The 27528-nt window shown below is 35.0% G+C and overlaps 1 long non-coding RNA gene across 2 annotated transcripts in view; it reads right to left on the bottom strand.

Annotated features, from left to right (window-relative positions):
- The window catches only part of LOC129391381 (uncharacterized), a 36057-nt gene extending 21271 nt beyond the window's left edge, over nt 1–14786 (bottom strand). For both annotated transcript variants that reach the window (XR_008615395.1, XR_008615394.1), the window contains exon 1: nt 14625–14786. This is a non-coding gene — a long non-coding RNA (uncharacterized lncRNA). The remainder of the gene's footprint in view (nt 1–14624) is intronic.
- Between the last annotated feature and the right edge of the window lie 12742 nt (nt 14787–27528).

Below are 27528 nucleotides of genomic sequence, written 5' to 3'. Positions count from 1 at the left end.
GAAAGAAAGAAAAGGAAGGAAGGAAGGAAGGAAGAAGAAAGAAAGAAGGAAAGAAAGAAAGAAAAAAAGAAAGAAAAAGAAAGAAAGAAAGAAAGAAAGAAGAAAGAAAGAAAGGGAAAGGAAGGAAGGAAGGAAGTAGTCTCTTCTCTGGAAGTAGAGAGCATCACCTAGAGGCTGTTTGCTTCTTTTTTTCTATCTATGGCGAGAAGGCCCCAAATATGACTAATAATCAATAGAAGAAAAAAAAAAACTAATACACAGATGATGTTGGTATTAGAGTTCAGGCAAGAATTTTAAGATAACTATGATTAAAATGTTAAAGAAAATAGAAAAGAAAAGGGATAGAAACATGAAATGATGGTGAATTTCAACAGGCAGTTGGAACCTAATTAAAGAATAAAATGGAAATTCTAGATTTGAAAAATAAAATATATAAAATTTTGAATTTGACAATTTAAAGAACAGATTGGCTACATCACAAAACAAGTTTAGTGAACTAGAAAACATGTAAATAGAAAAATGCTTAAAATGAAAAGCACAGAGGAGACAAAAAGAAAAAAAATGAGTTAAATAGGTAAGAAAACTTGGGACATACTCAAAAATTCTAAGAAACATCTTTCCTAGAGCTACAAAAAGGGAAGAAACATGTTGATTAATTTACCTTTGGTCCTATTATGTTCAGGATCCTGTGAAAAGTCATGGTGGAGTTGCCCCTTGTGCAGGCATTATACTACTAAAAATAAGTAGGGTTATACCAATATTGACAAGAATGCCTGAGCAAGAAAACAAAATTCATGTTTTTCTGTTAGAAAAATGTATCCATCTAGCAGGTTGAAGGTCTATTTGTCAATTAAATGGGTCATCCTAAGATCTAAATCCTTATAGAGTGTATTCTCAAGGCTGTGTAGGATTGAAAAATACTAAGAAATAAGGGAACACATTTTTCTTCTCAGTGTTCAATGAAAGTCACCTTGGAAATGTAAAGGTCATTTTTAGTGTAAAGAATGGGGTCACTTTTAGAGTGATAAACGATGTTGAATGATCCTGATTTATAGAAATGGCAGTCAAGAATAGACAATATTGCCACGATCCAAGCCTCTCTTGTATAAATCGGTATTCTGGGGAAGCAAAGAGCTTGGAGAAGGGAACATAAGTAAATTATGTACTTTCAAGATCTACTTGGTATTAGTAGCTGTAGTTCATAAAATTCTATTGCTGCCCATTGAAATTTCAAGCAGTCTTATTGATGGTGGGATTCAATCATAAATGAGAAACTTAATTTCGGTTGCTTCAGTAAATATTGCATCTTTCTTAAATCAAATAATAAATTATTAATTTCTTCCTGCCTGAAGCCCCTGTAATACTTAGTAAGAAAATCCTAATTCTACCTACATATATGACAGCATTATGACTGCACAAAATCGTGTCTGGTGAGAGGCAATAATAATCACAGAAAAACAACGACAACAAAAACAGTAATCACGGTGCCTCAAACAAGTACGAGAATGTTTATGAGAGGCCTTTTGCTTTTTTTTTTTTTTTTTTTTTTTTGCGGTTCGCGGTCCTCTCACTGTTGTGGCCTCTCCCATTGCGGAGCACAGGTTCCGGACGCGCAGGCTCAGCGGCCGTGGCTCATGGGCCCAGCTGCTCCGCGGCATGTGGGATCTTCCCGGACCGGGGCACGAACCCGTGTCCCCTGCATTGTCAGGCAGACCCCCAACCACTGCACCACCAGGGAGGCCCTTGCTTATTTTTTTTAGTAAGAGCATCTGACAGTAAAACCATCGAAATACCAAAGAAAAGATGCTGCATGAACTTTAGACCGTGGTTGCCAGAGGGACAATTAGGAAATAAAAAGAACTTAACCCGGAAATACCCCCAGTTTTATCTACAGCAGAGCTCCTGAATCACAAGAAAGTTTCATTTAAAGGAGAACGGGGCAATTAAATATCATATTTATATTTGGCATTTGTTGTGAGAGTACAGTTCAATATAGGTTGTAATCATGTAAACATGTTTACTTCTCAACAAGACAGTATTGTTGATTTAAATACCTGGTCTTTTCCATTGTGCCTAATAGTTAGTGGGCAGCAATTTTTTTTGAAAAAAGGGGTCTATATGATACTAATTACTAGTGAAAGAATGATGGTTGGGTGTTTATTACATACCAGTAATAAATCATTATAGCAAAGTGCCAACCCTCACTTAAAAACAGAAAAGAATGTATATATAATTAATGGATCAGAGAGAAGTTCAGCAGGAATACACAATAAAGGCAGTGGAAAAATTTTGTTACAGACATTCACTAAATTAGTTCTTTTCCCTATAAATTTTTGTCATTTAAGTTTTGTTTGAAACTTTAAACAGATAGCAGCTTGTTTAAAATTCTAATGTAAAAGTTAAACTCTTCTAGTTAGAGGGTGGGCTATTCTTTGGAAAAGAAAACCCTCATCTGGCAAAGAGAAGGGCTAAAAAATAAAATATCCACTTTCATGTAAGGACTGAAAGGGTACCAGTAATGGAGGGAAGAAATAAGAAAACTCTAAGCAACCAGCAAGGTGATCCAGTTGTGAAATTTGTTGTATGTCAGTCAAAGAATTCCCTTTTTTTTACTTCCTTCATTACCTTTGGGACCTGTAAAATGTTTAGAACTAAAAGATCTGGATCATATCATTTTATTTCTCCAAAAACTTTCAACAGCTCCCTGTTATCTGCAGAACAAAGTCCAAGTGCCCCAGCCTAATACTGTGGGCTCCTTTAATCTTGTTTAAAATAACATTTTCAGCATAATTTCTGATTATATTTTTCCATGTGCTTCATTCTCTTCATTCTGAAATACAGCATCATGCTTTGTTTCCAGATATGCTTCTCCTAAATCTAACCCCTTCTGGTTGGGAAAAAAGATCTTCTCATTTGAGGCTTCAAATATTATCATGTTTGCAAAACTCTCCTTGATGCTCACAAACTCAATATTGAGTGTTTTTCTAGTCAAAGAAATCCTCATATACACATAATTTCAGAACATCTTTCTTTAACAGAAAGTTATTTATAATTTCTGTTCCTATTTGTTTTAAGAAACATAAAGGCAGGTTCTTAGTCACATTCATTTTGTATTCCTGGCAGCATCTTATACCGGGGTTTTCTCTGTAACAGTCATTTGCTAAAAAAGTGTTGAATCATCAAATAAATGAAAACAAATTTCTGATTTTATTTAGTTGTTGGGGTGAATAGGGACTGTTGCAGGTCTTTTGTAAACTATTTTGTTTTCTGGATTATAAATGCCTTAAATCACTTTTTTGCAAAAATCAGATCTCCAGTTATGGAGAAGTGTAAAAGTATCGTGTGTGTGTGTGTGTGTGTGTGTGTGTGTGTGTGTGAGAGAGAGAGAGAGAGAGAGAGAGAGAGAGAGAGAGAGAGAGAGAGAGAGAGAGAGAGAGGGAGAAATAGCATAACATACATTCTGAGATATTCTCATTTTGGGAAAATGTTTCCAGGTGGTCTTTCTATGGCCATTAGTAACAACATTGTAATTCTCTTCTATACTTTTTGCCTTCTCCCCAGTCATTCTTTTCTCCCATATTTTCCCCTCCTTACATAATAAAATCAATTCCAGAAATGCACAATAGAGGATGTTTTTGACAACAGGTGGCAGCCTACTTTGAAAATCTACTATAACGATTTGTGGCTACTTTGATAAATTTAGGAAATTTAGAATTTCCATTGTCTCCTAAAGTACACATTGCATTCAATTTGTAGAATTTCTGACTTTGGTTGGATCAGAAGAATAGAGTTTGATGCTTTTTCATTGTGCTTTTATACTGAAGACTTTAAAAAGAGGAAAAGTTATCATAAGTAAACCTGGTCTGGAAAGATATCCAAAATATTTTTTCTCTTTCAAGAGTGACAGATAATTCAGATAAACACACAACCTTTGAAGTGCTTATCTAAACCAAGCAGAAGGCCCTACTCTTGGTCCAACTCATCACTTTCTGATTGTAGTAAGATAGAGGAACTTGGATGTTTAAGGGGCTGGAGCAGAGGGTGAACAAGAATGTCATCTAAATCATTTTATTTGGACCCCTAGTCTGTTCTTTTTATTTGTTAGTGTGATGTGTGAGCAAACCTTATACCTGGACTTTTAGATGAATCCTTTGGGATTTTTCCCCCAATATTAGGTCATATATTACATGATTTTCATGCACTTAATTTTGAAAAGAAATAATTCTCCATCACTGAAACAGCTAGCTCAGAATTTGCTCTAAGGGCTCCTGAGACTATAAAATTTAAGTTCGAAGAAAACCACTCTAAAATTTATTGTGAGCATTACCAGTGGCAGGCACAGTAATGAATATGTTATAGAGAGAGAATCTCATTTAATTTTGGGAGAAGCGATAAGGTAAAGGGACAGGTTTACTTCACCTTATCCCTTCAAGTGAGTTAGCACTACCTTACAGGTGAAAATTATTTATATTAAGTAACTGAAGAAAAACACTCAAAAGGAAATACTTAGTATAGACCCAAATCAGAATTCATACCCATGCCTGTGAGGCTTTAATCAGTGAGACAGAGGTCCATGATTCTTTCACATTACAATTTTTCTCTGATATTTGAAAATTATCAAGACATCTATAAGGACTCCAAAGTAAACATTTAAAGCTTTGTGAAAACACTGATTCCATTTTCCAAATTCATGAAGATGTCATTAAACTATTTTAAGGAAAATCAAGTGACTGAATGGCTATCTTTATTATTGTATATTTTGCATTTTGCTTAGAAGATCTATTAAAAATCAAGATATCATCAGAAATCAATAAATCAAATCACAGTCATTTATCCCACATCCCTTTCAAGTATTTATATGTGGAAGACATTCGATGATGAATAAGTCCTACATCTTGATTTAAGTCCAGATAACCCAGCCACACCTATAGACAGACTCTGACTCACAGAATGGTAAGACAATAAGTGGTTGCTCTTTCAGATGCCAAGTTTGTGGTAATTTTTACACAGCAAAGAAAGCTAATATACCTGCTACACCCTTCTCTTATGGGTTTACTTAATTTGCTGCCTATCCAGGTTTTTTTCTTGCAACAATGATGTAAGCTTATTTTTTAACTCTAAACCTGACCTGCCCAAACTAAAACCAAAAATGCTTTGTGTCTTTTATTTATCTTTCAATGAATGTTCTTTTTAACTTGTTTACATTTGTTATACATCTTAAGCATATGAGTGTAATCTAATAGCCTTTTTATATACTTGTCTGCTAATAGTATCGTCTTTTTATTCTATTTCTGTTTCTATTGTTTGACTTTTTTTTTCTTGTTATGAGATATATTTTCTTCTTCATGTATCTAGTAAAGTTTTGAGAAGTCGGAAATTTAAAATTTCATTCTTCCGAATACTGAATTTTGTGTTTTTTTCAAAACTGTTGGACTTTTTTCCAGTAAGCAGTTATTTAAAGACAAGTAGGTTTCTTTCAAGGCTTATTTTTAACCTCTTAGAAGGCATATGTAATGTAGCCTTTATTCAAGTGCTAACTTCTCCCCACTTCTGATATGTCTTTTTTTGTTGTTTGTGGTCTCAACTAAGTGGCTTGTGTATTCATAGAGGTATCTCCACTGTCGCTATAGGGAACAAGAATAATTTTAGCCCTGAGTAAATTTTGAGAATTTGTTTATATTACAGTTCCCCAGAAATTTTCCTTTTCAGGACAGTTTTTCCTTGAACACCCTGGGGGTTTGCAGCCTACACAGAAGCAGATCAATGTTCAATCGAAGAGTCAAGGGCTCTTGGCATGTGTGGCTCTTTCCTGCTGGCATTTTGTCCTGCAAATTCTAGCCATCTTGAAAGACAGAAAATCTTGAAAACAGCAATAAAAAACCTAAACAAACAATTAATCACTTATAAGAGTACACTAATTTAATTAACAGTGAACTTCTCAAGGGAAATCAGGGAGGCCAGAAGGCAGTGGGGTAACATATTCAAATTGCTCAAAGATAAAATTGGTCAACCAAGAATTCTATATGCAGCAAAGCTATCTTTCAAAATTGGGTATGCAATGAAGATATTTCCAGATAAATAAAAAACTGGGAGAATTTTTGCTAGTGTAGGCACCTTATAAGAAATAATAAAGGAAGCTTTTCAGGTTGAAAGCAAGTGATCTCAGATGATATTTCAAATCTACACAACAAACAAACACCAGTAAAGGTCATTATTTAATTATAAAAGACAGTATAACGTATATTTCTTCTCATTTCTTCTGTTCACTGACTTAGAATACAGGTGTATACAACAATATGTATATAATATTGTTGAGCAGATAACATATACTTATATTTGCCAATAACAACATCAAAAGACACTATCAAGAAACTCAAAGTACAACCTGAAAAATAGAACATATTTGCAAAACATAATCTCCTAAGGGTCTAGTTTCCAGAGTATTTAAATAACACTTATAATTCAATTACAATAAAGCAAATATCATAATTTAAAAACTGGGAAAACATATGCATTGAAAGTTCTCTAAAGATATACAAATGGCACTAAGCTCAATGAAAGATGCTCAACATCACTAATTATAAGTGAAATGTAAATAAAAGCCACAATGAGATACCACCTCACATCCACTAGGATGGCGCTTCCATCAAAATCCCAGCAAGTTATTTGTGGATATCAACAAACTGATTCTAAAGTTTATGTGGAGAACCAAAAGACCCAAAATAGCCAAGACAATATTGAAGGAGAACAAAGTTGGAAGACCAAGAGTGCCTGACATTTTAAGACTTACTATAAAGTTACAGTAATCAAGACAGTGTGGTATTGGCAAAATAATGAACAAATAATCAATGGATCAGAATAGAGCACCCAGAAATACACCCACATAAATATAGTCAACTGATCTTTGACAAAGGAGCAATGGACAATACATTGGATCAAAGATACTCTTTTCAACTGGATATCTATATACAAATAAGTGAATCTACTAAAATCAAGAACAACACAGGGTGCCCACTCTCACCACTTTTATTCAACATAGTTTTGGAAGTCCTAGCCACAGCAATCAGAGAAGAAAAATAAATAAAAGGAATTCAATTTGGAAAAGAAGTGAAACTGTCACTGTTTGCAGATGATGTGATACTACACATAGAAAATTCTAAAGACTCTACCAAAAAGCCACTAGAGCTCATCAATGAATTCAGAAAGTTGCTGGAGACAAAATTAATATACAGAAATCTGTTGCATTTCTACACACTAACAATGAAATATCAGAAAGAGAAATTAAGGAAATAATCCCATTTACCATCACATCAAAAATAATAGATATTTAGGAATAAACTTAAGGAGGCAAAAGACCTGTACTCCAAAAACTATAAGATGCTGGTGAAAGAAAATGAAGATGACACAAACAGATGGAAAGATATAGTGTGTTCTTGGATTGGAAGAATCAATATTGTAAAAATAAGCATACTACCCAAGGCAATCTACAGATTCAATGCAATCCCTATTCAATTACCAATGCCTTTTTCCACAGAACTAGAACAAATTTTTTTTTGTTTTAATTTGTTTGGAAAAACAAAAGATCCCGAATAGCCAAAACAATCTTTAGAAAGAAAAATGAAGCTGGAGGAATCATGCTCCCTGACTTCAGACTATACTAAAAAGCTACAGTAATCAAAACAATATGGTACTGACACAAAAACAGACATATAGATCAATGAAACAAGATAGAAAGCCCAGAAATAACCCACACACTTATGGTCAATTAATCTATGACAAAAGAGGCAAGAATATACATGGAGAAAAGACAGTCTCTTCAATGAGTGGTGCTGGGAAAACTGGACAGCTACATGTAAAAGAATGAAATTAGAACATTCTCCAACACCATGTACAAAAATAGACTCAAAATGGATTAAAGACCTAAATGTAAGACCAAATACTGTAAAGCACCTAGAGGAAAATATAGAACACTCTTTGACATAAATCACAACAATAATTTTTTGAATCCACCTCCTACAGTAATGGAAATACAAACAAAAAAACACATGGGACCTAATTAAACTTAAAAGCTTTCACACAGCAAAGGAAACCATAAACAAAATGAAAATAACTATGGACTGGGAGAAAATATTTGCAATGATAAGATCAACAAGGGATTAATTTCCAAAATATACAAACAGCACATACAGCTCAATATCAAAAAACCAAACAACTCAATCAAAAAATGGGCAGAAGATCTAAATAGACATTTCTCCAAAGAAGACATATAGATGGCCAACAGGCACATGAAAAGATACTCAATATCACTAATTATTAGAGAAATGCAAATCAAAACTACAATGAAGTATCACCTTACACCAGTCACAATGGCCATCATTAAAAAGTCTACAAATAACAAATGCTGGAGAGGGTGTGGAGAAAAAAGAGCCCTCCTATACTGTTAGTGGGAATGTAAATTGGTGCAGCCACTGTGGAGAACAGTATGGAGATTCCTTAAAATGCTAAAAACAGAGCTGCCATATGATCCAGAAATCCCACTCCTGGACTATATTCGGAGAAAACTATAATTCAGAATGACACATGCCCCACAAGTTCAATGAAGCACTATTTACAAAAGCCAAGACATGGAAACAGCCTAAATGCCCATTGACAGATGAGTGGATATAGAAGATATGGTCAATATATAAAATGAAATATTAGTCATAAAAATGAACAAAATAATGCCATTTGCAGCAACATGGATGGACCTAGAGATTATCATATTAAATGAAGTAAGTCAGACAGAGAAAGACAGATATCATATGATGTCACTTATTTGTGGAATCACAAATAAGTATTTGTATCAATGATACAATTGAACTTATTTACAAAACAGGAATAGACACACAGACATAGAAAACAATCTTATGGTTACCAAAGGGGATAGCTGGTGGGGAGGGTGGGTGGGAGATAAATTAGGAGTTTGAGATTAACCTATACATACTACTTTATTTAAAATAGGTAAACAACAAGGACCTACAGTATAGCACAGGGAACTATACTCTATGTCTTGTAATAACCTATAATAGAAAAGAATATGAAAAGGGGTGTGTGTGTGTGTATATATATATATATATATATATATACACTTCAATTTTTAAAAGATATTTGGATAAATATGTTCATTATAAGAATATAATTAACTGTATAAAATTGACCTTAAATTTTATCTAAATAATAGTTTATTATTTTCTTTTCCTATTTAAGGGAAAAGTTATTATATATCACATGATCACTGTAACTGCTTTCTTAAGTTTAAAAGTTATTGTAATTAATTTCTTAATGTTCCCATCTTAGAAGGGAAAATATATAGCCTAGTATATTTATTTAGTCACTCTAATAAATATTTCTAGAATACTGTCTTTATTCTTTAGTAATCCAAAAGAAAAAGATTTTGTCAGTTTTAAGTAGAGGTCATGATTTCTTTCCAAAATAATTTTAATGAGGATTAAATGAAGTAATACATGTAAAGGGCTGGGCACAATTTCTGATACCTAGTGAGTTCTCAATTAATTGTAGCTATTGCTGTTATACCTTAAAAAGTATTGAAGTCTAGTAGAAAGCATGCTTTTTTCCCTAGGAAAGAATTTTTTCCCTAGGCTCTGTTTATCAGGGTTCAAATTCTTTATCATGCCAATTTTTATCTCTATAACACTGGGTGAGTTACTTAGCCTCACTGAGTCTCTTTTTCCTACCTATAGAATAGAAACTATAGTAACATCTGTCTTACAATGTTATGAAAATTACATAACTAAATGAGAGAATTTAACAGGGTCTTTGGAAACCACAAATATCTATAAAATGACATTAATTACAGAATATTATTTTGATTAATAGTCATGCTTCCTTTTATTAAATGAAACAAACTTGTTTTATGTCATTTCATAGGGCAATTACAGCTTCTAAATCACAATCTCTTTCCCAAGTCCAAATGAAATAATCTATCTTTCAGCCTACTTTAAATGAATGGGGTTAAATTAAGATATTTAGTTTGCCTCCTGAAGAAAATCCCTATAAGGTTTTCCAAAGCCCATGAGTGCTCCAACCAAGTATTTGGCATCTCACGAGTGGGGGAAATGCCTTGCTTGCATTAGCTAAGTAGCTGTGTCCTTCATTGCATCAGCTGTCAGTCATACTCCAGAGTAGCAAGGCACAATGGCTTGCAGGCAGTTTGGGAACAGTTGTCATGCCCTATTAACAAACATAAAGAGAACAGTATGTTTTCCTCTATTATCCAGGGCTGTACATTTTAGTGCTGCCTCTCTAGCCCTTTATGGTACTACAGCAGCAGGCAGAGGGACGGTGATTAAGTTGAAGGCAACTTCAAGCTTCACATTGTACACTAGTGATAAACACATGTGGCCCAGAGCTAAAAGATCAGTTTCCTTTGCTCTTTGTACTCAGTATAGTCTCGTGGGAAAACACTGATGAATGTACCCAGAAGCTGTTTGATTTTGTTTTAAAACCTCCTTGGATGAAGGATCTAAAAACATACCTTGAAGGCGTGTAACAATTTGGCAGAACCATTTGTTATGACATGTAAACATTGAACCTCAGCCAAAATGGAACATGGTTCCACATGATGTGTGAATTTTGATTATTGATATTTTTATGAAGTTGTTATGAAAAGCATGGGAAATTAAAGCATAATACATAGTAATTAATTACAAGCCAACCAAAATAATAATTCTCTGCAGAAATGAATAGCCTCATTAAAATCAGGAAATCGTTTGTGAAGATACCCAACAAACTCCTGAGAATAATTAACAATTTGAGACAAGGGAAAAATCAGAATCTGCACAGCTGCCCAAGAAATGTTTAAAAGTGGGAAATTGTAATAGCATATAATACTACGTAATGTGATGCTATAAAATATGATAGCACTATTATATTAATTGCAATAAGTAGTTAAACATGAGTTCCTTTTTTTCTTTCCAAGTGTGAGGAAGGAGTACTGCTAAAGTTATAATTCACATAGGATACACACTTAAATATGCCTACCAATTCAACTCTTACCTGCACCTATTTTGTGCTTGTTATTGCAAGTAATGGAGCCTTTGATTATAAGATGAGTAAAGTGGGAAAATCTTGAAAATTTGTGGAGGTTTTTTTTTTTTCACATGAAATCTCATCTTTTATTCCTCCATTTTCTTTTTTTCCACAGAACTGTCACTCCTTCCTTGTTTTTTATATTATTGATCTTACTTATTGATGATTCTAGAATTTGTTTGTTTTGCATAACTCATAGATGTCCTCACAAATCATAGTTATGTGATTTGACTGTGTTTTAAACTCCCAAAGAGCTGGAGACCACATTTTTCTTTCTGTCCTTTCTCAAAATATGATAAAATTTTAGACTATCAGGTAATTGGTGAATATATCCTGGATGATGATAATGTTCGTTAGTTTTCAGGTGTACAGTTTGGCATCCCTCAACCAAATCCACATTTTTACACGTGTACGTGAATCCAGTCTCCAACTAAGGAGTCACTGTCAAAATATTTTTGGTTGGGCTGCTCCTCACTTTATAATTGCCTTGGAACAGAGTACCATGTAACAGATGTTATACATCCAGTCAATATGAATGATGCTCTATCTACATTTACTCTGTTGACTGGTTCTTTTGGCAACCTATAGAGAAAACAATTTGGCTTCAAGTTCTTAATGCTAATACTGAATTCAAGATTTCTACGCAAAATAGCAAAATCAAAACAGAATGGAAAATCTGATTAAATAACACTGCTAATTGGACGTTTATGGGACAAATGATTTCCTTTTTTTCTTTTTGGCATATGGCTAGCAACAATTCTTCACAATGATACACCCTAACTGGAAGTCCAATTTGTTGACTTCTTAATGGGATGCTTCATCACAGTGAGTCTTTCATACATTAAGAGAGCAGGCAGAAAAATCAGATTGGAAATTTCCATTGTGATAAAAGCAAGTAGCCTTGTGAAATCAAAAGACTCACTAACTACTAACTCTTCTATGATCCAACACGTTGTTGTTGTTGTTGTTTTTAATTGAAGTAGAGTTGATTTACAATATTGTGTTAGTTTCAGGTATACAAAAACTGATTCAGTTATACATATATACATGTATTCTTTTTCAGATTATTTGAAAGCAGTGATAGATTATTAGGAAATATTTTATTAAAAGATACACAGAATACAGGTTAAAAGTAGAACGTCAGCTAAATTTAGGCTTAGTCAGCAGAAGGGATTTATTGTACTGTGTAACTGTGAAGTGTTTCCCTTCATACATTTATGCTAGCCAGTGTTCAATCTCCTGGGCTCAAACATCAAACAGGTTTCATCTTATCAAGTAAGTTTTCTTTAATGATAAAATTTATGTAGGACTGTTCTGGAAGCAGAAAATGTAAAATAAACTAAGAATGTTGGCTGCTGCATTTTATGAAAGATTTTTTATGGACATTAAAACTAGTCAATGAAACCAACAGAACAGAGAGTAGAATGGTGGTTATTAGGGGCTGGTCAAAGGGTACATGCCTTTAGTTATAAGATGAATAAGCTCTGGGGATCTAATGTACAGCACAGTGACTGTAGTTAATAATACTGTATTGTGTACTTGAAATCTAAGAGAGTAGACCTTAAGGATTTTTACTGGATACACACAAAAGAGTAATTGTGTGAGCTGATAGATATGTTAATTAACCTGATTGTGGTAATCATTTCACAAATTATACATATGTCAAATCACCACACTGTACACTTTAAATATATTCAATTGTATTTGTCAATTATAGCTCAGTAAATCTGAAAAATTAAAAAATAAAAATAAAGACTTCAAATAAGATCTAATGTAGAGCCAATTTATAAAACAGATAAACACAGAGCTTCTCCATTTGAACTGATGATCCATCAGCATGTAATTCTCCCCTTTACCTATCATGCACCACATGTATGTGTGCAAGACACACAAACACTCTCAGACAGGTATAGAGAGACAAGGAGACTGAGAGAGAGAGAGAGAGAGAGAGAGAGAGCCTCTCAGACAGGTATAGAGAAACAAGCTGAGAGAGAGAGAGAGAGAGAGAGAGAGAGAGAGAGAGAGAGAGAGAGAGAGAGAGAGAAAGGGGTTGGGGGAGAAGGAGGGCATGGGCAATCTTTGATGTTCTTCTAAAGAGGACTTGGATTTTTAAACAAGCCAATTTTAAGATCTCTGCTCTATATTGTTCCTGCTCTGTTGCTGTATATAAATAAATGTCTCAATATTTATAAAGCAAGTTTACTTCATAATTATAGGGCATAACTAATTTATTTGCAGAATTATTATGCATGAAGGCAGTAATAATGCATATATGTTTTCTTTTTAATCAGAAATAACCACTTGATTTAGGGGACTTGCTTACAATTAGAAGCACCAGCAAATATTGAGTTAGGAATGATGATGAGTCTAAATAGCAATTAACATTAATTGATTCACTTGCAAAGAAGAAAAATGTTTGGTTACACTTCTAAACTCCTCATGTAATTTAACTCATTTAATACTCAGAATGGACCTATGGTATAGCTATTATTATTTTCTCCAAGTTACAGATGAGAGAAGCAAAGCAAAGATAAGGTAAGTAAGTTGCCCATGTTCAGACAGTAACAAGTGTTGAAACCTGAAATCTGGACTTCTGCATGGGATTTTACATTACATTCCTCCCATAGAATTAAACACAGAACATTTTAAAAAGCACTGATATAAAATATAAAACATTGAAAAATATGTGGAACCATTAAATTTTTCACACATGGAGGCAGTTGTAATTACACACAGGCACACACACACACACATACTCACAGAGGAAACTTTATCTGCCAATTGGGGCAAGTTTAAATGAACATTCACTTTATTAATTTCTCAGTAACATTTTATAAATATTGAAAGCTTTTCATTTATGCACAGTCTATGCAAGTATTCTATAAATATAGAAATACTCTGTTACTCTCCATAAGAACAATGCTGCATTTGGGCAATTAAATTTTATGCAATTTCAGAGTACTTTATCTCTTTTTTATACCATTAGATTAATTAAACAGATTCTATTTCAGCATATACCATCCAGGGCTTCTTGAAGAAATCACTGTGGATTGGTTCAAGATGGTGGAGTAGAAGAATGTGTGCTCACTCCCTCTTGAGAGAGCACTGGAATCACAACTAACTACTGAACAATCATCAACAGGAAGATAATGAAACTCACCAAAAAAGATACCCCACATCCAAAGAGAGCAGAAGCCTCAATGAGACAGTAGAAGGGGCACAATCACAATAAAATCAAATCTCATAACCACTGGGTGGGTGACTCACAAGCTGGAGAACACTTATACCACAGAAGTCCACCCACTGGAGTGAAGGTTCTGAGTCCAAGGGCAGTCTTCCCAACCTGAGGGTCCGGCAATGGGAGGAGGAATTCCCAGAGAATCAGACTTTGAAGGCTAGTGGGATTTGATTGCGGGACTTCGACAGGACTGGAGGAAACAGAGACTCCATTCTTGGAGGGCACACACAAAGCAGTGTGCACATCAGGTCCCAGGGGGAAGGAGCAGTGACCCCAGGGGAGACTGAACCAGACCTACCTGCTAGTGTTGGAAGGTCTCCTGCAGAGGTGGGGGGTGGCTGTGGCTCACTGCAGGGACAAGGACACTGGCAGCAGAAGTTCTGGGAAGTACTCCTGGGCGTGAGCCCTCCTGGAGTCAACCATTAGCCCCACCAAAGATCCTGTAGGCTCCAGTGCTGGGTCTCCTGAGGCCAAACAACTAACAGGGAGGGAACTCAGCCCCACCCATCAGCAGATGAGTGGATTAAAGTTTAACAGAACTCTGCCCACCAGAGCAACACCCAGCTCTACCCACCACTAGTCCCTCCCATCAGGAAGATTGCACAAGCCTCTTAGATAGCCTCATCCACCAGAGGGCAGACAGCAGAAGCAAGAAGAACTACAATCTACAATCCTGCAGTCTGTGGAACAAAAACCACATTCAGAGAAACATAGACAAAATGAAAAGGCAGAGGACTATGTACCAGTTGAAGGAACAAGATAAATCTCCAAAAAAAAAAAAACAACTAAATGAAGTGGAGATAGGTAACCTTCCAGAAAAACAATTCAGAATAATGATAGTGAAGATGATCCAGGACCTTGAAAAAAGAAGGGAGGCAAAGATCTAGAAGATGCAAGAAATGTTTAACAAAGATCTAGAAGAATTAAAGAACAAACAAACAGAGATGAACAATACAATAACTGAAATGAAAAATACACTAGAAGGAATCAATAGCAGAAAAACTGAGGCAGAAGAACAGATAAGTAACCTGGAAGACAGAATAATGGAATTCACTGCCATGGAACAAAATAAAGAAAAAAGAATGAAAAGAAATGAAGACAACCTAAGGGAAATCTGGCACAACATTAAAGGCACTAACATTCACATTATAGGCGTCCCAGAAAGAGAAGAGAGAGAGAAACGACCTGAGAATATAACTGAAGAGATTATAGTAAAAAACTTCCCTAACATGGGAAAGGAAATAGTCACCCAAGTCCAGGAAGTACAGACAGTCCCAGGCAGGATGAACCCAAGGAGAAACATGCCAAGACACATACTAATCAAGCTGACAAAACTTAAAGACAGAAAAATTATTAAAAGCAACAAGGGAAGAATGACAAATAACATACAAGGGAACTCCCATAAAGGTTAACAGCTGATTTCTCAACAGAAACTCTAAAGCCAGAAGGGAGTGGCCCAATATATTTAAAGTGATGAAAAGGAAGAACCTACAACCAAGATTACCCATCAAGGATTGCATTCAGATTTGACAGAGAAATCAAAAGCTTTACAGACAAGCAAAATCTAAGAGAATTCAGCACCACCAAACCAGCTCTACAACAAAAGCTAACAGAAATTCTCTAAGTGGGAAACACAAGAGAAGGAAAAAAATAGGAAAAAAAAATGTAAAAAACACAAACGTGGAAATTAAAGAACATCACTAAATAACCAAGAGCTCACTGAAGAAATCAAAGAGGAAATCAAAAAATACATAGAGACAAATGACCATGAAAACACGATGATCCAAAACCTTTGGGATGCAGCAAAAGCAGTTCTAACAGGGAAGTTTATAGCCATACAATCCTACTTCAAGAAACAAGAAAAATCTCGAATAAACAATCTAACCTTGCACCTAAAGGAACTAGAGAAAGAAGAACAAACAAAACCCAAAGTTAGTAGAAGAATAGAAATCATAAAGATCAGAGCAGAAATAAATGAAATAGAAACTAAGAACACAATAGCAAAGATCAATAAAACTAAAATCTGGTTCTTTGAGAAGATAAAGAAAATTGAGAAACCTTTAGCCAGACTCATCAACAAGAAGAGGGAGGGGACTCAAATCAATAAAATTAGAAATGAAAAAGGAGAAGTTACAACAGACTTCTGTTGTAAAAAAAAAAAAAAAAATCTTCCAACAAACAAAGTCCAGGACCAGATGGCTTCACAACAACAGACTTCTGTTGTAAAAAAAAAAAAAAAATCTTCCAACAAACAAAGTCCAGGACCAGATGGCTTCACAGGTGAATTCTATTCAAACATTTAGAGAAGAGCTAACAACTATCCTTCTCAAACTCTCCCAAAATATAGCAGAGGGAGGAACACTCCTAAACTCATTCTATGAGGCCACCATCACCCTGATACAAAACCAGACAAAGACGTCACAAAAAAAGAAAACTACAGGGGAATACCTCTGAAGAACATAGATGCAAAAATCCTCAACAAAATACTAGCAAACAGAATAAAACAGCACATTAAAAGGATTGTACAACATGATCAAGTGAGGTTTATCCTAGGAATGCAAGAATTCTTTGATATATGCAAATCAATCAATGTGATAAACCATATTAATAAATTGAAGGAGAAAAACCATATGAGCATCTCAATAGATGCAGAAAAGGCTTTTGACAAAATGTAACACCAATTTATGATAAAAACTCTCCAGAAAGTGGGCATAGAGGGAACCTACCTCAACATAATAAAGGCCATATATGACAAACCCACAGCAAACACCTTCCTCCATGGTGAAAAACTGAAAGCATTTCCTCTAAGATCAGGAACAAGACAACGTTTTCCACTCTCACCACTATTATTCAACATACTTTTGGAAGTCCTAGCCATGGTAATCAGAGAAGAAAAAGAAACAAAAGTAATACAAATTGGAAAAGAAGAAGTAAAACTGTCACTGTTTGAAGATGACATGATACTATACATAGATAATCCTAAAGATGCCACCAGAAAACTACAACATCTAATCAATGAATTTGGTAAAGTAGCAGGATACAAAATTAATGCACAGAAATCTCTTGCATTCCTATACACTAAAAACAAAAGATCAGAAAGGGAAATTAAGGAAACAATCCCACTCACCACTGCAACAAAAAGAATAAAATACCTAGGAATAAACCTACCTAAGGTGGTAAAAGACCTGTACTCAGAAAACTATAAGACACTGATGAATGAAATCAGAGGACACAAACAGATGGAGAGATATACCATGTTCTTGGATTGGAAGAATCAATATTGTGAAAATGACTACACTACCCAAAGCAATCTACAGATTCAATGCAATCCCTATCAAATTGCCAATGGCAGTTTTTATAGAACTAGAACAAAAAATCTTAAAATGTGTATGGAGACACAAAGGACCCTGAATAGCCAAAGCAATCTTGAGAGGAAAAAAACAGAGCTGGAGGAATCAGGCTCCCTGACTTCAGAATATACTACAAAGCTACAGTAATCAAGACAATATCGTACTGTCACAAAAACAGAAATATTGATCAGTGGAATGGGATAGAAAGCCCAGAGGTAAACCCACGCACCTATGGTCAACTAGACTATGACAAAGGAGGCAAAGATATACAATGGAGGAAAGACAGTCTCTTCAACAAATGGTTCTGGGAAAACTGAACAGCTACATGTAAAAGAATGAAATTAGAACACTTCCTAACATCATGCACAAAAATAAACTCAAAACGGATTAAAGACAAGACACTATAAAATTCTTAGAGGAAAACATAGGAAGAATACTCTTTAGCATAAATCACAGCAAGATCTTTTTTGATCCACCTCCTAGAGTAATGGAAATAAAACAAAAATAAACAAATGGAGCCTAATGAAACTTAAAAGCTTTTGCACAGCAAAGGAAACTATAAACAAGACAAAAAGACAACCCTCAGAATGGGAGAAAATATTTGCAAACAAATCAATGGGCAAAGGATTAATCTCCAAAATATATAAACAGCTCATGCAGCTCACTATTAAACAGAACAAACAACCCAATCAAAAAATAGGCAGAAGACATTAATAGACATTTCTCCAAAGAAGACGTACAGATGGCCAAGTGGCACATGAAAAGTTGCTCAATATAACTAATTATTAGAGAAATGCAAATCAAAACTACAATGAGGTGTCACCTCACACTGGTTAGAATGGGCATCATCAGAAAATCTACAAACAACAATTTCTGGAGAGGGTGTGGAGAAAGGAAACCCTCTTGCACTGTTGGTGAGAATGTAAATTAATACAGCCACTATGGAGAACAGTATGGAGGTACCTTAAAAAAATAAAAATAGAATTACCATATGACCCAGCAATCCCAAAACTGAGCATATACCCAGAGAAAACCATAATTCAAAAAGACTCATGCATCCCAATGTTTATTGCAGCACTATTTTTTTAACATCTTTATTGGAGTATAATTGCTTTACAATGGTGTGTTAGTTTCTGCTTTATAACAGAGTGAATCATCTATATGAGTGAATCAGCTATATACATACATATATCCCCATATCTCCTCCCTCTTGTATCTCCCTCCCACCCACCCTATCCCAATCCTCTAGGTGTTCCCAAAGCACTGAGGTGGTCTCCCTGTTCTATGTGTCTGCTTCCCACTAGCCATCTATTTTACATTTGGTAGTGTATATATGTCCATGCCACTCTCTCACTTTGTCCCAGCTTACCCTTCCCCCTCCCCATGTTCTCAAGTCCATTTTGTACGTCTGTGTCTTTATTCCTGTCCTGCCCCTAGGTTCTTCAGAACCTTTTTTTTTTTAGTGTTGGACACTTAAGTTGCTTCCATGTCCTGGCTATTGTAAACAGAGCTGCAATGAACATTGTGGTGCTTGACTCTTTTTGAATTCTGGTTTTCTCAGTGTATATGCCTAGTAGTGGGATTGCTGGGTCATATGGTAGCTCTATTTTTTGTTTTCTAAGGAACCTCCCTACTGTTCTCCATAGTGGCTGTATCAATTTACATTCCCACCAACAGTGCAGCACTATTTACAATAGCCAGGACCTAGAAGCAACCTAAATGCCCATTGACAGATGAATGGATAAAGAAGATGTGGTACATATATACAAAGGAATATTACTTAGCCATAAGAGGGAATGAAATTGTGTCATTTGTAGAGACGTGGGTGGACCTAGAGATCATCATACAGAGTGAAGTAAGTCAGAAAGAGAAAAACAAATATTGCATACTAATGCATATATGTGGAACCTAGAAAAATGGGACAGATGAACGGGTTTGCAAGGCAGAAATAGAGACACAGATGTAGAGGACAAATGTATGGACACCAAGGGGGGAAAGCGGGGGATGGGTGGTGGTGGTGGAGTGAATTGGGAGATTGGGATTAACATATATACACTAATATGTATAAAGTAGATAACTAATAAGAACCTGCTATATAAAAATAAATAAATTAAATTAAATTAAAAAAAGAACTGACTAGAAGAGATGGGAATAGTGGAACAAAATAAAGTATATGTCTACTTTTTCTGCCCATTGTGGGAGGGTGGGGCGGGGAATCACTGTGAATCTCTCCAGACTTAAGAAGCTATCAAAACATTTGAACAAACACTAGTATCTTCAAAAACAAGATATCTAATGAAAACAAAAACTTTATTTAAAGCATGCAAGCATTGTTCATATCTAACAAGGAAAAATGGTATTTTGCAAACATCTTCATAAGATGCACTTAAACCCGTCTTGTAATTCCTAGGGCAGAAGTCAGATGAAATATTCTTTTCCAGCCTTACTTTATTATCCAGTCATGGTGGAGCTAAAGCAGTTATTTCCAGAGCACATGAAGATTTTTCAATCTCTATACAAATCAATAATAATTTTACTTAACAAGCAATTATACTTTCTGTACCTACTTCATGGCAGGCATCATGTTAGCCATTTGAGATACCAGCTTAAATAATATATGGTATCAGCCCTCAGTGTATTTATAGTCTATTAAGGAAGATCTGACAAAAATAAAGTGCAATAAAATACAATGTGTTCATGATAGAAAACTGAATAGCATGCTCTATAAGGAAATAAGAAGAACATCTGAATCAGACTTTGATTTAAGGTTCAGTGTTAGATTCCTAAAGGAATGTTAAATTACCTGAATTTTCAAATTTAAATTTTGCTTACACGTGTACATCATTAGACGGAGAAATTAGCCTGTATGAAATCATGGTAGAATGACACCACACGCAGTCCTCAATAAACCTCACGCCATGTATTACGGTCAGTATCACAAATGGAAGTGAGGTGAGGCTGGAGAGGGACAAGTGTGCTAAGCTACAGAGTTTGAAATTGATCTGGAAAGTTATGCAGAATTACTGAAACATTTAAAGCAGAACATTAATATGCTGACATTATTGTGGATGGATCGGAGAGAATCCTGATTAGAGCCTTGAAAACTAGTGATGCTATTGTACCAATCCAAGTTTTCAGAGACATGAGCTTAAGGTAGGATGAATGGTGATAAACATAAGAATTATTGTGAAAGTAGTAGCTATAGAGCATGATCAGATATAAGATATGGAAAAGGGTGGTAAGTGAGAATGAAGAAGACAAATGTAATTCCCAGATTTTTGTTTTGGACAAATATATTCTTGCTACCATTATTTACTAACGAAAGGGATACTGGAAGAGAAACATGTATGGAGCAAAAGATGATGGATTTTGTTTCTGATATGTTGGGTTTGAGGTGCCAGTGGAATATCCAGGAAAAACATTTCTGTTAGGCATCGTAAGCAGCAATGATCTGAGAAGCCTGGAATAAAGGTACAGAGTCAGAAGTTACTAAAGTCGTACAGGGCAATGAAAGCCATGGGTTTCAATGATTAGAAATGCAGACATCTAAGGGATAAACTGACAAAGAAGAAACCACAAAGGAGATCAATTAAGATTTGCTCAGGCAAATATGACAGTGGTATCTAGTAAAGTGTTTCACATCACCTAAGGGCATAGATGTTACCGTCAGACTACCTAAGTTCACATTTTGGCTCTGTATCTATCTAGATATATAAATTTTGACGAGTTGCTTAAATTCCTTGACCCCATGTGTTAATCTGTAAAACGGGGATATTAATAGTACATACCCCACAGGGTTACAGGGAAGATTAAATATTAAAAGATTTAAGTTCCTGGCATAGGGTAAGAACTCAATAAATGTTAGCTCTTGTTATCCTTTTTTGAGATATAATTGACATATATTAATTTCAGGTTCACAACATAATAATTTGATATTTGTATATATTACAAAATGCTCACCACAATACCTAGTCAACATCCATCACCACATAGTTACAAACTTATTTTCTTGTGATGTGAACTTTTAAGATCTACTCTCTTAGCAACTTTCAAATATGCAGTCCAGTACTATTAACCATAGTCACCATGTTGTGCATCACATCCCCAGGACTTATTTATTTATAACTGGAAGTTTGTACCTTTCCACCTCTCACCCATTCCGCCAAACTCCACCTTGCCCCCCACCTCTGGCAACCACCAATGTGCTGCCTGTATCTATGAGTTCTGTGCGTTTGGTTTTGGTTTTGGAGTTTTTTAGTTTCTACATATAAGTGAGATCATAGGGTATTTTTCTTTCTCTGCCTTATTTCACTTAGCCATTTTGCCCTCAGGGCCCATCTATGCTGTTGCAAATGGCAAGGTGTTCTTCTTTGTCATGGCTGAGTAATATCCCATTGTGTATATATATCACATCTTCTTTATCCATTTATCTGGGCACTTAGATTGTTTCCATATCTTGGCTATTGTGAATAATGCTGCAATAACATGAGAGTGCATATATCTCTTCAATATCCTGTTTTCATTTCCTTTGGGTATATGTCCAGAAGTGGAATTACTGGATCAACTGGTAGATCTGTTTTTAATTTTTTTAGGAAACTCCATATTGTTTTTCATTGTCCCTGAGACAATTTGCATTCCCACCAACAATGTACAAAGGTTTCCTTTTCTCCACATCCTCACCAACGCTTGTTACCTCTTGTCTTCTTGATGATAGCCATTCTAACAGATGTGAGGTGATATCTCATTGCGGTTTTGATTTGCATTTCCCTGAAGATTAGTGATGTTGAGCCTCGTTTCATGTACCTTTGGCCATTTGTATGGCTTCCTGGAAAAAAAAGGTCCATTTACATCCTCCACCCTTTTTTTTTTTTAAATAGAATTGTTTGGTTTTTTTGTTTATGAGTTCTTTATATATTTTATTAACCCTTTATTCAATATATGGTTTGCAAATTTTTCTCCCATTCTATAGGTTGCCTTTCATTTTGTTGTTTCTTTTGCTGTGCAGAAGGTTTTAAGGTTGATGTAGTTTTGAAATGGAGGGTAGTTATCAGTAAGCCATTAATAACTAATAAACTATAAACTTCCTTCACTGATAAGGCTCGCTTTAACTGTTTTTATAAAAACTTGCATATACTTGCAGAATATTAACGGATTGTATATGCAGGAGTTTAATTCTGGGCTCTTATTGGTTTATGTGACTATTTTTATGCCAGTACCATACTCTTTAAATGACTGTAGCTTTTAATATAGTTTGAAATCAGGAAGTGTGATGCTTTCAGCTCTGTTGTTCTTTCTCAGGATTGCTTTGGCTATTCGGGGTCTTTTGTGGTTTCATAGAGATTTTAAGATTTTTTTTTCTATTTCTGTAAATAATAGAAAAAAACAAATAATTATTTCATTCTTACTCTATCAGTACATTTTAAAAGTTGTTTCCACTTTTTACCTGAATGACAAACCTACATGCATCTATGATAAAAATTGCTCCTTAGCAGTTAGGTAAGAAGTCCTAGAGAGACCATATATAAATTTTGGTGAGTGCACATTGAAAGTAAATGTAGTTTTTAATGCTTTGCCCATATTTCCAAGAATTGTTTTAACTCTTAAAACACGAAGGATTCTGCAATGTATCTGGTGAGTAATTCTATTGTATGCATCAAAATCCTTTAAAAATATATCACCCTTTGACCAGTCATTCCTCCTTGTATAACCATAGAAAACAGGAATAGATATGAAAAGTATGCATAAGTGCTAAAATATTTTTTGGTGTATGGAAATTGTATATGAAAAGTATTATGAGAGGAATAACACAATGAAACTCATCAAGTATTAAATTTTGAAATGAACTGCAGTGTGTGACGCTGAATAAAAAGAGAGATTAAAAGAAATGTGAACACAAGTACAAACTAAGCTGTTGATATGAGCAATCATCAGATACAATGAGTTCTGCAATGCCCAGATTTTACCTATTGTGAAAGTGTCACACTTTAAACTTAATAAACCTTCCATTAGGTTTAACTAAACTTGAAATTTTTATCTTACGTATTGTGATTCGTCAGTTTATTGTGTTCCGTAGAGCTGAGCACTGGAAATGACAGTCCAATTTTTCAAGGGAATTTACTTTAGAGTCAAGGTGAATTGGAGCAATCAATCCTTCAGTTATAGTAAATATCTTGACTGTATATGTTACAAAGAAGTCCCCACATTCCAATGTTCTGTATTTTCAGCCACTTATGTTTTTAACCTGAGAAACCTAGGAAAAAGTCCAAGAGGAAAATTTTCATTTTGTTACAATATGGATCTTTAGGTCATACTTAGGAAACATGCCTCAAAAAATATGCCAAAATAATAACATCAATATCAGCAATAATCATTAACAAATAATTAAAACTTGATATGTACCAAACAGTGCTCTACAGTTTTTCCTGAATGTCCCATTTAATCTCCAAAAAGCACATGAATAAATAAAATATGACTTAGGTACTATTATAATCTTCATTTTACATATAAGAAAACCAAAGCACAGATGTTTTAAAGTGTCCAAGTTCACACAGGTGATGCGGACAAGATGGAATCTAGGCCAACATTGTGAAGAACACACTCTCCCCTTTGGTCAGACTAGAAACAGTTCTGTTAGGTTGTGACATGCCAAGATCTTTGATTTCATTTTTGTGCTTGGAACATTGTTTTCTTCCTTTATCTTTTATTATCGAAAGAACAGTCAACACGAGATTGATCCTCTTAACAGACTTTTAAGTGTATAATACATTACTGTTGACTATAGGTATCAATACAGTGTTGTGGAGCAGATGTCTAGAGCTTATTCATCTTGCTTAACTGAAGCTGTATGCCCTTTGATTACTCTCCATCTCCCTCTACTGCCAGCCCCTGGCAACTACCATTTACTCGTCCATTCTATGAATTTGATTATTTTAGATACCTCATGTAAGCGGAACCATGCAGCATTTGTCTTCCTGTAACTGGATTATTTCACTAAGCACAATGTCCTCAAGGTTCATCCGTGTTGCATACTGCAGAAGTTCCTATTTTAGCTTGAATTATTGATCACAAAGTGGTGTGACCAGGCTAAACATACACTGAGACTAGTCGCATGGGATTTGTGAGGCTTCTCTGTAAAATACACATTTACTGAGGAGGAGAATAGGTATTTAGTGCACGATGGTGCTTAAGATAACAAAGAGAATGAAAAGTAATTGAGAACAGGATGGCGAGTATTCTCCTTATTCAGACCAGGGAAAATGTCTAATTTTTGTGGAATCAAGATTTCCAAGTCCTGGTTGCATGTGAGCTCTGAAAATTCTCATGAGTTAGTCACAAAGTCCTTTAAAAATGCAAGTATTTATTCAACTGACAAATGACAGAGAGAATTGAATAGATTTTCATTTTTGCATATAGCTAAGGATTTATTAGTAATAATCTACTAAATTATCAAAAACCACTAAAATTTTATACTCCTAAATTACATGTGTATTATTGGAGTTATTGAGGCTCTAATGAAGCAGCTTAAAGAGTCAGCACATGTTTACATACAGATGGCCAGAGATGACGTGTTATATAAGAATGATTTGGTGGTATCCTGACTTGGTCTTGAGTTCCATTTGCTGACTTGTTACCTCATTAATTATAAATCATTATCTGTTTAATATCTTGTGGATTGTTTGCATAACCCTAGAGCATGTACATATTTGCATATTTATAACTTTCCAATAGCCAGGCTTTAAAACATTTATATGCTGTAGTTAAAACATGAATCATCCATACCCCTATTGCTAAAAGAAACATATATTCTTCCAAAAAATTGCTTCTAGAGTGTGATACTTCTTTGGTGATCTGCTGTATATGGGTTTGGGCAAAATGCATATGAAAAATTGCAAAATAACCTCAAGGTAAATGTAATAAAATTACTCCCTATTTTTAATATTGGTGGGGCTAAATAAAAGATATAAGCTCATAGTGTTCTAAAATAAAAGGTATAAGCTCATAGTATAAACCTTATGATATATTTAAAAAAATAAATCCATATACATTTTTATTATCTTTTATTGTATTAAAAATTACCCCCAAAATAGTGGCTTAAAACAAAATAATACTTATTACCGCTTGGTGTGGGTGGATCAGTAATTTCAAGAGGATGGCTTGTCTCTGCTCTCTGATGTCTGGAGCTTCAGCTGGAAGACTGGAAGTTTGGGGGATGGTGCTGAAATTAGCTGAAGGTTTGATAAAGGCTGGAAAATCCATTTCCACATTGACTCACTCACATGACTGGCAAGTTGGTTCTTTTCTACATGAATTTCATACTTGAACCTTTCCACAGGACTCCAAATGTGTCCTCATAGCATATACTGGCTTCTCTTTAGCGAGGGTGATCCTGGAGAAGAAGACAGAAAAGGCATGGAAGCTCCGTGCTCTTTCCCCATACCTTGTTCTACCCATCACTTCTATCGGGCTTCTCTTGAGTTATATTCTTTTTTAAAAAAAAACTGGTGATCTAGTGAAAATCAGTTTCTCTGAGTTTGGGAAGCCACTCAAGCAAATTAATCAAACCCGAGGACGAGGTCATGGGAACTTCTGATTTACAGCTGTCAGTCAGAAGCACGGGTAACAGCCTGGGCTTGTGACTGGTGTTTGAAGTAGGTGCAGGGGGGTCTTGTAGGACTGAGCCCTCAACCTGATGCTCCCTCTGGGTAGCTCTGAATTGGGTTGAATTATCTGACACCTTGCTGGTATCTGAGCATTGCTCGGTGTTGTGTGGGAAACAAGCCCTCTCCACATACACAATTGGAATTTGGTCTCAGAACACCTAAGTAAGTTCCAGGTTTTGAAATGGAGTATATCAAAGTATTTGTGGATGTATTTTTAAATTTGCATAAATTATTCAAAGTTTGGACGCACTGAATTTTTTTTTTTTTATAGCTTATTGGAACTGGGAGTATATCCTAGGTTAGGAAGACCCCTTTTATGGATGTTATTGGCATCCATGAGAATGAATCCATCAGACAACTTTTAAATGGAAGTCCTCCTTAAGGAACTGGTAGTTTTAAAACATGAGTAAGCTACCTCCTTGTACAAAGCACCCAGAAATAAAACATGGAAATAAACGGTGAAAATATGACCTTGTCTGACTTCCTGAAGTTGATCAAGTCATTGGGATGAGCTAGAGAAATTTACTCATTATTTTTATTATCCTTCATGATCACAATTTGAATCGTAAGCTGATGAGGCCTACAACAAGTTGGTCAAATTAATCATATTAAGGATACTTTCCAGGAATCAATTGCAAAGAATGAATGGTTTGTAAAATAAAAGCGCATCAGTATTGAAATGCACGTGACAACATTTTGAGGAAGAAATTCGTGTCTAAAAAATTTGAATAAGGATGAAGCATAGCTCTCTTGTGATCTCAGATATTAAAATTAAGGCAATAGTCAAGTTTTCAACCAAAATAATAAGTTATTCCAGGTCAAGACATCACAGGGAATGAGTTGAAAAACGTAGACTTGAAATGTAAAAATTTTCTAAGACTATCTAAAAGCCAAATAATTACAAATTGATTAAACGTCCTTATCTTTTATATTTTAATTAGTATTTTCTAATCTGCTGTATGTGTCAGCTATGGTGATTTGCTCATTTTATTTACAAAATAAAGTGAAACTATTAATTATATAATCATCGATATAGGCTCAGTAGCTACCAGTCCCACTTCTTTCCCAGGCAGTCATTTCATAACTAACCCATGTGTGATTTATTACTGAATCTCTGTTGATGTTTTAGATTTCATCGTCACAAAGAACACTATTTTACAGGATTTTAGAGAAGGTTTATCTCAGTTTAGGA

Source organism: Physeter macrocephalus, chromosome 16 (genome assembly GCF_002837175.3).
Source record: "Physeter macrocephalus isolate SW-GA chromosome 16, ASM283717v5, whole genome shotgun sequence".
Lineage (NCBI taxonomy): Eukaryota > Metazoa > Chordata > Mammalia > Artiodactyla > Physeteridae > Physeter > Physeter macrocephalus.
This window is presented reverse-complemented; position numbering and strand designations above follow the sequence as displayed.